The 15,390-nt window shown below is 45.5% G+C and overlaps 1 long non-coding RNA gene across 1 annotated transcript; it reads left to right on the forward strand.

Annotated features, from left to right (window-relative positions):
• Nucleotides 1-840: 840 nt before the first annotated feature.
• Nucleotides 841-14,985, forward strand: LOC308189504. The gene is made up of 3 exons (XR_013946399.1): nucleotides 841-1,899; nucleotides 9,272-9,328; nucleotides 12,663-14,985. It is a non-coding gene; the product is annotated as an uncharacterized lncRNA (long non-coding RNA).
• The last annotated feature ends 405 nt before the right edge of the window (nucleotides 14,986-15,390 follow it).

The raw sequence follows: 15,390 nt of genomic DNA on the forward strand, positions 1-15,390 counted from the left end.
GTGGGCCATGAGAAATGGATTCAGGCTTGGGTTACTTCCCATTCTTTGAATGGCATTCGAGGCAAGCGTAGTGCGACAATGCCTGTTTGGTACAAGTCCCCTTGCACTTCCTGACACCTCCATGACCTCTGGTGCTGTGTCCTTCAGTCAGGTTCATCCTTAAAGGACCCATTTTTCAGAGTGATGCCTTGATTTAGCCCTTAAGACACAACCTTCTTTTTGCTGGAATGAGTTTCTTCTCTCCGGAGTAAACTAGGGGTAAGGAGAGAGGCAATGGCACCAGCATTCACCACCGGCAATGAGGTGGTCCTGCTTTCCTGGTGGCTGGGCCGTGGTGCAGACAGAGGGGAAGAGCTGCAGCTTCCTCTGGATTCCCACAGCCCCATTCGCACAGGCTGTGTGGAAGGCATGCCAAGGAAATGTCACCCTCTGGGTGTACCAGCCAGCTCTCTCCACCTTGGGGGCTGTTGCTCAGCTCTTGGGTACAGCCAAAGAAAGGTTGCTCCAGGTGCCAGCAGATTCCAGGCAGTGAACCCAGCACAGAGGGCTGCCTTCACCCACCGGCTGCAGGGGAACACAGCCGTCATTGAAACTTATTATAAAGTATGTAGTATTTACCCAGAAAGCCTTTATGGCCTCTCACTCAAACACATGCACTATTTTGTCTCATGTTAATACACAGAGATACAGGTCTCTTGAGACCTGCACATAATTTAAATAGCTGGCTCTAATTTCTCTTTCTAAAACACGAAAGTCCCCAGTTCTACCCTGGGGACAAACATCTGTAGTTTCAATTCAAAAGGCAAAGTGTCTTCCTGTCTCCAGCAGCAGCATCTAGCACTGCTGGCAGATGGGGAAGGGAGGGCTGCTCCCACTTCCAGTCTGGGATTCAGGCCAATTACCAACTGGGGAGAAGGATGGGGGAGCTGGAAGGGATATGCGTTGGGGAACCGTGATTGCAGACTTGCAGGCCTCTACCAGGCTCTATTTCCGGCCAGAATACCCATTCATCCACAGGTCCCTCCTGGTTACAGAGCAGGTACACAGCTCTGCACACTTTCCCTCCCTGTCTCACCCTGCTCTGACCTTCCTTCCAGAGGCTGTGTCTCCACTCCTTCATCCTTCACCCATGAACTATTCCTGGCCCTCCACCTACATCCCTTCTTCAGTCTCCTTCATCTCCCCTTGCCATCACATTTGCAGTCAGCCTATCCTTGGCTGCACTACCCCACTCAACCAAAAGGCTGGTCTCCACTTCACCCTTTCCTATCTCCTTCCCCAGATCAGCAGCTTTCAGTCGATTTCCCAGTTTCTCTATATATCATCTTTCAATCTTTGTCTTCACACCCAGTCACTGTGCATATGCATTTTTGCAGTTCCCATCCTGTCATCACTGACTACTTGTATTTTGCTGGAACCTGCTCTGAGCTCCTTCCTCCCTTTAATCCACTGGCACAGCTATGTTTCTTTCACACTTTCCTCCAAACCATACTCTTGTTGGCTTCTCCTTCCCAACATGAGGTCTACCCTGCCCACTACCAGCCCTTGCTCACATTTGTCTCTCTTTTTTTTTCTGTTCCCTTTCCCCTAGCACTGATGGTTTTGCTAGGTCCCTTGACTCAGCTGACTTCCTTCCACTGTCACCCTGTCCTACCCTCCAGCTCTCATGCTGCTTTCTAAGAGAACACGTCTCTAACTCCAGATCCCACACCAGAAAGCCCGGCTTTCTTCTCATCGCCTCTGACTCATCATTGCATTCCTCCTTCTGCCTCCACTTCTCTCTACAGAGAAGTAGACCTCTTTCCAAAGACAGAAGATGAACAAGAAGCTTGCATACCCTTCTGCCATCATTTGTTCCACTTTTTCTACGACTTCACCGTGAGACAGAGTACAAGGGAGGTGAGTTTTGTTGTTCACTTAGCTGCATGTGACCCCTTCCTTATATTACCTGCTGATATCCTTTGAATACAGCCATGTCCATTTCAACATTCTTATTTTCTCATTATAAATGCACTTTAGACTTTCCATTAATAATTTTTTTTCAAACTTAACTCCCTGTTCAAATACTGACTTGTCTCCCTTTTCTTCCTCCATCTCCAAGTCTACCAAATTCATTGTTTTCAGTGGTTATCATAGAATCACAGAACGGTTTGGGTTGGAAGGGACCTTAAAGACCATCCAGTTCCACCCCTCTGCCATGGTCAGGGACACCTCCCACCAGGCCAGGTTGCCCAAAGCCCCATCCAGCCTGGCCTTGAACACCTCCAGGGATGGGGCATCCACAGCTTCTCTGGGCAGCCTGTGCCAGTGCCTCACCACCCTCACAGTAAAGAATTTCTTCCTTATGTCTAATCTAAATCTTCCCTCTCTTAGTTTAAAGTCATTACTCCTTGTCCTATCACTACACTCCCTGACAAAGAGTCCCTCCCCAGCTTTCCTGTAGGCCCCCTTTAGGTACTGGAAGGCTGCTGTAATGTCTCCCTGGAGCCTTCTCTTCTCCAGGCTGAACAACCCCAACTCTCCCAGCCTGTCTTCACAGGAGAGGTGCTCCAGGAGAGATTCTTTTCTTCTAATCTCATTTAGATGCTCTTTAACAATTTCCTGCCATGATAACTCACTGAATATGCTTCTCGGGTCTTTAACGAGCTCTTCCAAATCTTCATCCAGCCATTGATTTTCTTATATCACTCATTTGCTCCAGCTTTAGCCCTCCCTTGGCTCTCTCCCTAGATATTAAATTTTTTTTAGCATATGAAAGGAGGACCCTTCCCATATGTAGCCTTGTCATTAATCCTTTATTTTAATTCTGTGGGCAATCTCATCTTCAGGAAGCAGAATCAGGGCTGGAAGAGATCTCAGGCAGAGAACTCTGTCTGGGAACAGGGAAGGCCCAACTGTCATTTCTGAAAAGGTTTTGACCACCTAGGCATAAACAACCTCCAGCGATGGGGACTGCAGATGTTCCCCAGCTAATTTATGCCTGATTTTGCTATTCTGATTCTTAGAGAGTGTTTCCTGATGTTTGTCTTAAGTTGTTCTTGCCACAGTTTAAGCCTGGGACTTCTTGTCCTAATGACTACAGAAAAGGAGAATGGATTATTCCTTTCGTCTCTGCAGCAACCCTTTACATTACAATATTCTCTCTCATCCTTCTCTTCTCTAGCCTAAGTAACCCCATATTATATGGGACCATTTTATTCTAATCTCCATTCACCCTTGTTGCTTTCTGCTGCTCTCCATTCAAGCAGCCTAATTTTCTTGAACCACACCAGATACAACTCTACTAGCACTCCACAGACCAAAGGGATTAGTTAACGTGCCCGGCAGACTATCTTCTGACCTGTGTAGCCAGTAGGACGCTTGCCTTTTCCAGAACATCACGTTGCCCCACTTCCTTCTGCTTTAACTTCCAGAGCCATTTTCTGAAGAAATGTCAGAGAACAATGGTAATCTACATGTCTGATTTATTCTCAGTTAAATCCAGGATTTTACTTTAGATCTTGTTGTATAGCATCCCATTTTTTTCATCTGTCTTCTCCAATGTTTTTATATCACTTGGGATTTAACCAGTGTGCCCACAGGCCTCTGTAGCTTGCTGAGACCTCTTGTTATGCCCAGCTCATCCAGAATCTCTCTCCATTGTCTCTAAATTATGAACTCTCCAACCCATCCAGGCAGCTAAAAATCTTCCGTGTGGGTTTTCAATACTTTATGTCTTTGTTCATACATCACCTTTTTCTTTACCCTTAATAAATGAAAGCTTCTTCTACTTTTGCACATGCCAAATATTTCCAAAGAGACGCTTTTCCTCACAGCCACTCCCATTTTGGTACCTCTTGTCCCTAGTGAGTTCCCCCCACCTTCTCTGCCATACCAAACCATCAACAGCTTGTCACCATCATCTCTCATTTGCTGCAAGCTTCCAGACTACACTATGTTAGGCCAGCAATGTCCCTTCCATCTTCAGCTTGCCACTTTATGAACAAGCACTACTGGGTTTTCTCCAAAGTCCCCGTTATGTTTCCTGCAACTACAAAGAGACTCCCAGGAACTTCATTATATTTCAAGCGCTTCTTAAAAATTTCTCCTTTATCAGGAAGGCTACAAAAATAAGTACAGAAATTAATATGAAAAGAAATTCTAGGTGTGCTGAGAACACCCAATGCCCTCCTGACCAGCACAGTCTTATTGTATCCTTATTCCACCCTCAACTCTCTCCTTCTCCCAGTGGGTTCTGTCTTGCACTTCTATCCCACTTTTTGGGGAAAGGAGCCTCTCTCCAAAACGTATTTGTATAGGACATAGTCCTGTGGTGTTGCAGTTTGTGACTGATGTCCTAGACATTCACTGACAAGAGTCAGCTAATTCATGGCAGGCTATACTATAACTTTAACCCTGATAGCAAGTGGCTGTGAGTTGTTTGCGTTTGACCACAACTTGGCACTCCCTGGGCTAGCAAATTGAGCAAATCTGTTAAAAAGATACCAAAATCTACATCTGTTAATACTTTTCAAATTTCTGAAACTGTAAATACCTTCCCTCTTCTGGAAGGAGGTGTACCAGCCCTGAACACCTATACCTCTAAACAGAGGGCAAAAAAACAAACTTGTTTTGAAGAAAGGTGTAGTGAGTAAGAAAAAAGCCCTCTGTATCTAGCAGGCAGCTAGTAGCAGTAGCAGCACTGGTGAAGCTCAGAAGGGAGTGCTCTGTATTCGTGTTTACATATTGATTGTTTTGAAGCCTCTTTCAGTTCCAGGAATGGTAGACTATAAAAAATGATATATATTTGTGGTTTGGCACCCAAAGAGAGCTCCAACTCAGGCATCATTGCCTGCTGCCAACATCTGCAAATTATTACATGTTGGTTTTGTTTTGGTTTTTTTTTATTTAAGCCTCAAACTGCAAAATTAACGTCAGTCACTGGTCGCACCTACTGCCGAGTAACAGGGTGGAATTTTGGTATGGGAGCTTTGCCAACACAGGTCACCAAGTTTACTAATAAATAGTTTTTTTATAATACTTGCGCTCCTTGCTGCTGTGCTACATAGCCAATTCTAGCTTAAATAAATAAATAAATAAATAAATAAAACTCAGAAATTTTAGTTTCTTTTCAAAACAGACTGGTGAATAAAGAGCATTGAGATTTATTTTTAAAACAATCTTCCACCGAAAATGTACCAGTAAGTACCATGGTATAATGACACTTGGATTTGTCAAAGGAGGAAAACAATCTGCACAGATGATTTTGGAACCATATGTGTGAGCAATGGGGAACAGTCTGTCAAAGTGCAGAGTCCTCATTCTTGCTGAAATACTTGGCAATGATCTGTGCACAGAAAATCCAGTGCCAGGAGAGCTCACCACATGCTTACACAAGCCCAAGAGATCTCGTGACCAACATGCAGCAGTGCAGATGTGTATAAAAGGAACCATCCTTCACCAGCATCTGTCTCAGACACAAATGAGAAAGCATCATTCTGGACAATTGAGCCACACCTGCCAGGCAGCCACACTTACTTGCTCAAAATACAACGTATGACAATAAGTTACTGGGGGCAAACACAGCAGCGGCAGTGTACAGTTTCTTCTTGCTTGTAAAAGGCAAAGAGGTAGGCGAACAGGAATACCATGATACTAACTTTTCCCCTCTTCTTCCCAGTCTCTTTTCAACACCACAGCAGCAAAACTTGCCGCTGTGTACTTCATGGAAAAACTGAACCTCGTGGGTCTCAGCACTTGTCCAAAGGGAGAATACGTGTGCTTATAATGCAGATAGATAGCCAAAGCTTATTTGAATTCGAGTAACAAAGAAGAGGAAAAATTGAACTGGTTGAGCTCAGTCCCTTTAACTGTTAAGTTTCAGGCTACTTTGTCTACTCTGACGTTTCAGCTTTACTTAAAACTGAAGCTGTCCACAGCTTCGATGTGTTACTCTGACATAGGCATGCATGCTGTGGTACACAGAAGCAAAAGCACTGTTGTATTTTAAATTTATGCACTGATTGAAATACGCAATTGCTTTCCAGTACAAATTAACCCTAAAACATCAGCAATTTCACACCAGTGAAAGATATTTTCTCTGTACGGCCTGCATGCAGCTTTTCTATGGGAAACACCCAAACCACAATAAAAGGTTAAACAAACAAATAAAAAAGGAAATGTAATCTTGAAAAACCCTTGCATTGTAAGCCACAGTGAAAAAGTCAAATCTGCAGTGGATGAAGACAGATCTGCTAAAAATGAATATGCCTGCATTGCCATGACCTCATTGTCACCACTTAAGACCACAGAAGCCCTAACAGGCCTAAGCATCAAGACTCAAATCTTCCATTCAGTAGCATCAATTAATTAAACAGAGACCAGGACAGTGAAGAAGTGGTTCTCACCACTTTGCAACTGATATTTTGTCCATTCAGTTTCAAAATAGATTGCTGTTTTTCTCTCATATACAGAATAAGTCACAAGTCAGCATGAACACTGTCAGGTGCCTTCAGAGCTCCCAGTTTCTGACTGCTATTTTTTAATGCTAACACAATAATTTTACACAACATTCTAAGCTACTGTTTGCTGTTCCTGCTGAAGGTGAAGCCTTTTTCTTAGCCCACCAGTTACTGGGGATACTACCAGCTTTCAGGCACAGGGCTCTGGCTTACATGTGTTGGTCTCTCCACTAAGTTAGCACCGCTATAACATAGCTGGCAGAGACAAACGTGCTCTCTCTCAGCTGCCACAGGCCAGTATATTATTTAATACATCAGACCATAAGTTTGAATGGATGCGTCATGAGCCCACATGCTTTTCTGTTATGGGAATAGTAACTGCTGGTGAAGGAGCAAACAGCTTCCCAGAGTGCTGCAGCTGGACTGAATGGAGCCCTTCACGTTTCAAGCTCACCAGTCAGGAAATACACACTCACGCTGAAGTCCCGAGAGATGGACTGAGGGCACAGTCTGGTCCAAAACCACCTTCCTCTCTTAGAAGAGAAGGGAGAAGAAAATACAAGCTCTCAGACCTGTTGATCCATCTTCCTGCTCTCACACTCATATATTTCTCAGTGGACTTGTTCATCTTCTGAGGCCTTCTGTTACCTTTCTCTTCTTTATCTGTGATCTTAGTTTAAAAAGCCACAGAAACATTTTCCTCTCATAATTCCCCCACCATTTAAATTCTCCCTCCCCCATATGGTTGCTGTAAACAGATTGTAAAATAACTTTGTGTGAGGCTGTGTACAGTAAAATTACCCTTTTGTTGTTCAGCCAAAGCCTACTGAGGGTCCCCGCTGTTGGGCATGGCTATGGGTGACAACCCGGACCAAAAGGGAATGGAGTGGGCAACAGGAGGACTCCCAGCATGGCTACAGAGGTGGAAAAGGGATTTTATGCCATCCCCATGCCTGATGATGCACCCCAAAACAGTGAGAGGGGTCTGGACAAATCCTGGCTTTGCCTATCAAGGGGCTGCTGGTTCTGCCTTTTGTGTAGAGAAGGGGAAAGGTTGCTCTGGGCAGTGTTTGGGACAGATGCAGAGAGCTGGGAAATCCTGATTTTCCTGCTGAGACAGCTTGAAGCAGGAACAGCATGCTCCCAAAGATGGAGAAATGAGAAAAAATAAATAAATAAATAAGTCAAACAAAACCAAAACAAATATGTACAAAAATAGCCCTACACACATCTGATACAATGTTTTTCCTATTCTTCATCGGACCCAATAAAGAATGGGTATTCTGCAAATCTGTCCTGCCTCTGAAGCACTTTGCAGTTCATTCTTCCCTCACACCATTTCAGACTAAATGCTTGGTTACCTGCATCCCTCACCTCTTTGCTCTCAAAAGCGCTCCCATGCCTTTGCTAGAAGCAGTCTGTCCAGGTGTCTTGGCCTACCCCACATCATGTTTCATTAAGAGGGTGTTTGGGGAGACTTCTGTTCCTGAAAGCCTGAAAGAGCCTTGTTTTCAAGGCAGAGTCCCATTTGCTCTTTGCAGATCTCAGATGGCTTGCTTTGGTTTCTGCCCGTGCAGAGCAACCCCCCAACTTGAAGCACCTAGAGGGCAAGAGAGCCAGCAGAGCAGATGGTGAACACATTATCCACATAACATGTTTCCCAATAAAGCATGTGCAATCTGGTGGTCACCCTTTCTGTCTGAAGGCCCATGGTAAGCAAGTCTCCAGCACTGCCCTCCTCCTCCCCAGGCAGTTCTGGAAGCCAGGCTTGCTCGTGTGGTGCCCATCGAGAGGGAGCCCCTCAAAAACTGGGTCTCTGGGGTTCAAGCCTGGATCCCAGCCCCAGGGAAGGAGGCCAAAAGCACCTCGCCGAGCCTTGCAGCGCGCAGGCAGGCGCTGACTCAGGTCTTGCTGCGGCACCCACATGGTGACCTGACTCCCCGGCACCTAAGAATGGACCCCGAGCATGGCCAGACCTCATGGGGAGCACATGAGGGCAGCTGAAGAAGCGATCCTGTCTTCTGCTTCTTTTGGTTGTAGACAAATAAGTGCCTTTCCCTCAAAGAGCTCCTGCAAGCAGGGTTTGGGTCACTCCTGTCTCACTGGAGTGCTGGTCAGCTTTGGATCACCATGCACTAGGATCGAGGAAGATATGAAGCCATGGGGAAGACCGAGATGCTGAGATAGAGCAAAAGAGATAGAGAAAGAAAATGAAAAGAGAAGGGGACCAGCAGATGGACAGAAAACAGGCTAGATGCAGTCCCCAAAGGGAAAGAAATTAAGAGTTTCCAAAGGGAAAGAAATTAAGAGTTTAGAGCCCTTCCTCTGCTTCCTGTCCAACAGTTGTGTTGCTGGGATCAGGTGGGATAATCCTGCTCCTATGCTCATTTCTGTCAGATGTGCCTATCCAGTGTACCTCCTTCAAGCAAGCACTAAATAAATTTTCACATTTCCCCCCACGCAGCTTTTACACATACACTTCATTTTGTTTTTCCCCACAGGCATTTTCCATTGGATCTGTTTTGTGGTGAAGAAAACAAATTGTTGCCAATCACATCTCCTCCCATCCCCCCCCCCCCCCCAAAAAAAAAAAAACCACACTCAAAACAAACAAACAAAAACTCCAATGATGATCTGCATGGATGCAGTTCCTGCAGTTCAAGTGTAGGGCAACGCAGTTCATTGACCTCTCTATCATTGCCTGTCATTACTGGTAAATTATTTAATCTGTTATCAAGGAAAATGCCTTAAACATGCAATCATCTGTTGCTTATTTCATGTTCTAAAAGTGTGTGCTCATGTCAAATATGTCCTAAATTCTTACATTTTAGCTGCCCAGTTGTGCATAGACAGCAGCAGAAACAAACACCAGCTACACACACCTACAGGTAATGTAATGGATTCAATCCACTTCTGACACTTCTCTTCCGTCTTCAAGGTAAGAGAAGAGATAAAAATACTGCTGCAGTTTAGAAGGGGTCTTTTGGAAGATGCTTTGCACTTTTGGCTTTGCTCTACCTTTGCTCCAGCTGTCCCCCGGCCCAGGGCTCCATATGCCCTGGCCCAACCCCACCACATCTGAGGCAGGGGTCCTGAGCTCTGTGGATCTGGCACGGGTTTTGGCACACATTTGCTGAGCCTTCAGAGTGACCTTAATGACCAAAGGGCTCTCATGTACTTGGAAGGATGAGTTTGCAGCTGAGAAAGTTTGCAGGGAAATTACTTGTCCAACTGTGTCACGAGTAATCTAACACAGACAGTATTAGACTCTCCTTGTGTTCAGGCTGGTTTTTCTCCTCCCTGTCTACTCCGAGCTGGTGTCAACAGCCCGAGGTAGATGTCCTCCTAAGCAGCAGGCATTGCTAGCACCTGGGAGCGGCTCCCAGGTGCTCCACCATTTGAAATCATCACCTTGCTTGAAAAGTTTAATGGGACAGGCTGGTTTCCAAGTGGGAAGATTTGTCCATAAGTGGGTTAGCAAGAGGGCGGGGAGGAGACAGGCCCTTGCAAAAACAAAAATTCACTTACCCAGCAGTTATAACTGGGCAAGGTCACTCACAGCACACAAGAGGTAAAGCCCAACATAACAGGCGTTCATTTAATGTGGGGAAGTGGACCAGGTCACTCATCTCCAGAGAGGATCTACTGCCCAGGCATGGCACTGTCACCCATCCTGCAGCACGGGGGACACTGATACTAATTTGGGGGGGAGGGACACGCTGTGCCCCACATTGTCCCAGCTGCCTGCGGGAGTCCCGACATACCCCAAGACATCTTTTTTACCCCCTCTTTTATTCATTCTCATTTGATTGCATCAGATCTTCCCTATGGTGCCACGAAGCGAGCACGCACACTCTGCGGGCTGCTCCCCAGGAAGGAACTGGAGGAAAGAAAAAAAACACCAGTTCTTGGAAAATGAGAACTGAAACTTCTTTTTCTACATGGACTAGTTTGGTGACTTGCACTATATATAAAGCAAAACTTAAAATGTGTTTCTCTCTTTTGACAACCACTGCTGCACATGTCTCCTCAGATCTATTTCAGGCATTGGTACTTATTTGAGGCAAATCACAGCTCTGTGTAGGTGTGTCAGGGATGATTCAGCAGAGAAACACGCATGATTGAAAATGTACCTTGCCTTTGGAAAACAGAAATGTTATATACCCCTTTCAGACCAGCTCACAGAAATCTCCCGTTTCTTGCTTACCCAAACAAAAAGCATGGCTTTGCTCAGTGCTGTGACGAGCTGCTCCTGTCACTCGGTCCGTCGTGCAATGTGCATTAAGCAAAAAGCACTGCACAACAGCATAAAAACATTGATGTCTATATGTGCTATATTACTTCCATTGAATGGCATCAAATTTTTCCACAGCTAAGAATTGGGACAAGCAATTTGATGGACATATACATCACAGCTAATGCTTACATAAGCATATAGATATTTATACAAAGGACATCTAATAGCAATAGGCAAATATACGTAAGTAATGCCTTTCACACTAGGAAACCAACATATGAGTTTGATCAATCTGTTAGATTTTTACAGCTTGATTATTAAACCAAATTAACTCCTACTGTTACCCATGGTTCTTGCATGACACACTGCACACACCCACTTATATACAAATATTTACTCTCAAGAAGAGCTGACCTCTCACAACACATTCTGTACACACATATTCTGTACTGCTCCAATTTAGATGTAAAATATCACATTTAAAAAGAAGAGCCTTGGGAGAACATACTGAAAATAGCCATTATGTCCATGGAAACATCTCATTATCCAAAAAGGAGTTATGTTTAAAAGTCCTATTTATTTAAAGCTCAAGTTCTAAAAATAAATTCCGCATTTCTCGTTCTGTTCAGATAAAATACTCAATTACTCAACATGTTTATGGCACTTAAATGAACATTGGCATTCTTTAAAAAAATATGTTTGTAATGACAACCAAAGATTTAGAAGCCATTTTAATTGCTGAAGCTAACCTCGTATGAAGGGATCTTAGAGGGAGACAATCTTTTATCAGGGCAGTGATTTAATATAGTGGGTTTACTGTGAGATAGATAACCAACAGTGCTACAATTTCCCAGTCTTATGCCTCTGTGAAATATCCATGAGAAGCATCATTAAATTGATCAAGAAGCGTGCAACTGGCTTGTCACAGGGCACTGTAAGAGAATTATGCTCCCTCGGTTCAGTCCTCATTCGGAGATGCAGAGGGATGATGGTGGCAGTTTTCGGATGGAGTTGCAAGAGAAAGTTGCTTTTGCCATTTCCAAGATTAATTTCATGGGGTCCAGATGTGGAGAGAGTAGAAGCAGTCTCCTTGACACACTGGAGATCTGGCAGAGGTTTCCAGCTGGCAAAAGGTCTGAAAGCAAGCAGCGATGTTTTCAGTGTTTTGGGTTGATCACAACAGGAACTTTACCAAACAGCCTCTTGGGTCTTCCGGTCAAACTGGCAGGGAAGCTGCTGCCATCTTATCTGCCAGATCATTTTCTGGAGGACAGATACCATGACACAATCTTTTTGAGACATAAAAGTGATGCTTCCCTGCCTTAGATACTGACCTGCTGTAGATATCTACCCATGCTTAATACAGATGTTGTTACCTTCCCTCAGGGGAATCACAGGACTAAGGGTGAAATATATATGCATCAGTCTGGGCTGTAGAGCAGAGCACTCCCAGAAAGGAGCAGAGAGGCTGCTGAAGCCTGTAGTATGGCTCATGCCTGAATCTGATGACCACAGCTCTGGGCAAGCAGCTCTACTACGAAATGATGGATTTTTCAGATCCATTTAGAAACAAAGATGAGCAAAACCAACCAAAAAACCCCACATTCAGGAAGTGAAATTGGCACCGAAGGAGTCGTGGAGCCTGGTCGGTGGCTCCAGCACACACATGTTCACGATCATCCACCAGAAGTGCCATGGCAAGCCACACTGCCAGCTGCAGGAAGAAGCAGCAAGTGCGCAGAAACTCTCCGTGCCGCCCTTCCCCTCACTTAAAATTCCAGATTAATAAGCACTCCCCACAGAAGGGAGAATTCTTAGCGGTGAGTCACAGGATTATTATTTTTTGTTTATAAGACACACCTACTAATTTTACTCTGGATAGAAGCACACATCATGAACCATGGGCACGTGACCAATATTGGAAAAACTAATGTTGCACATAACACAACTTGATTTTCAATCACATCTTTCCTTGGCTTTCACAGGGACAGCCCCTTAGCATGTTATTAAATGGTTACTCAATGCAGGAGGGTGCTGGAAGGGTCCCTGGTGGTGCCTTGTCACAGAACCGATGCAGAATGGGGCTGCCAGAAAGCTGCTGAGAACCTGGAGGTGGGTGCTCAGCCGGTGCCCACCAGCACTGACACCAGTGGGAGCCCCTCAGCAGACAGAAGCAGTCAGTGGGACAGCAAAAAAATAAATCCCAGATGATATTTTCATCCAGCATGACCAGGGGATGCTCCACAAGCAGATTTGGGACCGGAGAGCATACAGCCTCATAAGATGGTGCAGACTGCCTCCAGGATCCATCTTTCGCAGAGACAAAGTGCTCCAGCAAAGTAAAAGGACCCCCGAGTGGGTGGGAAGGCGCCTGCTGCCAGAGTGTGGATGGGAATCAGGCCTGACAGCCTTTACACAGCACAGCCACCCCGCACAGCGGTGCAGAGCCAAATGAGAAGGCGATCCAATTGAAATAACAGGAATTTAGGCAACCAGAAAGTTTGGAAGCAGCAACGCAACCAGTTGGACTACAGCGAGGACTAATGTTGACAGATCTGCCAGCTCCAAAACACAGGAAAAATATGCTGTAATAACACAAAAACCATGACCCACAGCTCAAGCGTTGAGTTTTGTAAAACTTAATGCTATTCTGATAATTCAGTTTAATTCTGCAGGCATATTGTGGCCATCAGTTTGAGCTTTCTCCCACAAACACATGATCTAGAAACATGCCATGGTGCAAAGAGCATCAAGTCTGGACCCCTGTGCAGCCGGTCACCTGCTTCTGCACCCTGCAATCAGCACCGTCTGCTCCGTGACTCCCCGAACGATGTGAGAGTTGGGCACCTGGCCCTGGGACTTGTGAAAAGCCCCTCCCAAGCCCCTTCACAAACCCGCTTGCCCATGTTTCTACTGATAGTCGGAGGGCAGACTGCCACCTACTGAACCTCTCTTCCTCCCTGTCCTCCTCCTCCTCTGAGATGAGAAAAAATTGGCCAAGGAAACCCCCATGGCTGGTGTGGGGCAACCTGAACATGTTTAATGGAGGGAGCTCAGCAGGCAAAGATCATCCAAGTCCCCTGCCATGGGCAGGGACACCTCCCACCAGACCAGGCTGCCCAAAGCCCCATCCAGCCTGGCCTTGAGCACCTCCAGGGATGGGGCACCCGCAGCTTCTCTGGGCAGCCTGGTCAAGTGCCTCACCGTCCTCACTGTGAAGAATTTCCTCCTAATGTCTAGTCTAGATCTATCTTCTTTTAGTTTAAGACCATTCCATCTTGTCCTATGATTATCTACTGGAGTAAAGAGCCACTCCCCATCTTTTTTATAAGATGGAGATGTAGGTGACCTTTAAATATTGAAAGGTCACAATGAGATCTTCCCGGAGACCTCTCTTCTCCAGGCTGAACATTCCCAGCTCTCTCAGCTTTTCTTCATAGGAGAGGTTCTCCAGCCCTCTGAAAGTCCTATGAAAGGGCATGAGCTACTTGACAAAGCCCCATCTAACAGAACTGCTGCATTCTCTATGTGGAAAAAAAGTCCAATAGAGAAAAATAGTATTCAAGCAAAACAGAGGAGTCAGAGTGGCACACAGATAAGCACAGGGAAACCTGCACATCCCAGAGACTAACACTTTCTCAGCAGACACCTGCAAGAAAGTGTCTTGTGAGTTTCTTGCCACCTTCTCCCCTTGGCCCTCCCCTCCTTTCCAGAGGGAAATCAGTTGCCCATATTCTTCTGCTAATGCCAGGGCTTAGGAGATCCTGCTCACCACAGACCCACATTTCCCTGAGTCCAGAGAACGGGAGAGACAAGGCCCCAGGTGATGACAAGGCCCCAGGTGATGACAAGACACAGTGGAAACTTCATGTAGCTGAGAACCATAAGAGTCAAAGGCAAGACACCAGGCAGAGCTCACCAGTCAGGGTAGCAGAGCCCTGCAGAAGCTCTGGGCATGCCCTATGGGAACTGCTGCATGGGGCTCAGCAGCCTCTGCAGGTCATTTCCACCCACAACCTTGGATTTGCATTATCCAGCATAAACCTCAACTGATGTAGCTTCAACATAAGAGATGTCCTTGAGGGTCCACGTGTAGGTGTCTTAGTCACAGGCTGGCTACACTTGCAATAAATTGTGGTTGCCCAGAACCAAATCCCTGCTGGCAATCCAGTGATCTCTCCGTATATATATATGTGTGCGTGTTTTTTTGCCAAATCTGGCATAGAGAGAGCAAGTCTCACTGTGCTTTATTTCTGGAACTCAGAGAGATTTTTGATGTCATCGTTCATTGGGAAGAAACAAGTTCAGCCAAATTATACATATCCCTCCTCTCCTTAGAGGCCAAAGTATAATAGGGATGCAAAAAACACCTCATTAAGTATGTCTGGATATAACAAGCATCTTTTAACCAGTTGTTCAACCTTGTTCATTCTGTGGCATCCTAACGGAGTAAATAATAACATGCCAGGGGAGGTAAAAACACCTCTGAACACCATTTAACATAGTGATTGGGTGTTACTGCTATGAAATATGCTGGCTAAGCAGAGAAGAGTGGCAGGGTGGAAGCTGTTGGAAACCCAAGGACAGCCAAAGCAACAGGTCCATGCTCAGCTGGCCTCGGTCCTGTTGTTGTAAAATAGGAGTGACACGTTGCACACTGCGTAGGTAATTACAGCCATTTAGCACTCATTTGCATTCCACACAATGCAGCCA

This window comes from Anser brachyrhynchus (genome assembly GCF_964034855.1).
Source record: "Anser brachyrhynchus genome assembly, chromosome: 1".
NCBI classification, from domain to species: domain Eukaryota; kingdom Metazoa; phylum Chordata; class Aves; order Anseriformes; family Anatidae; genus Anser; species Anser brachyrhynchus.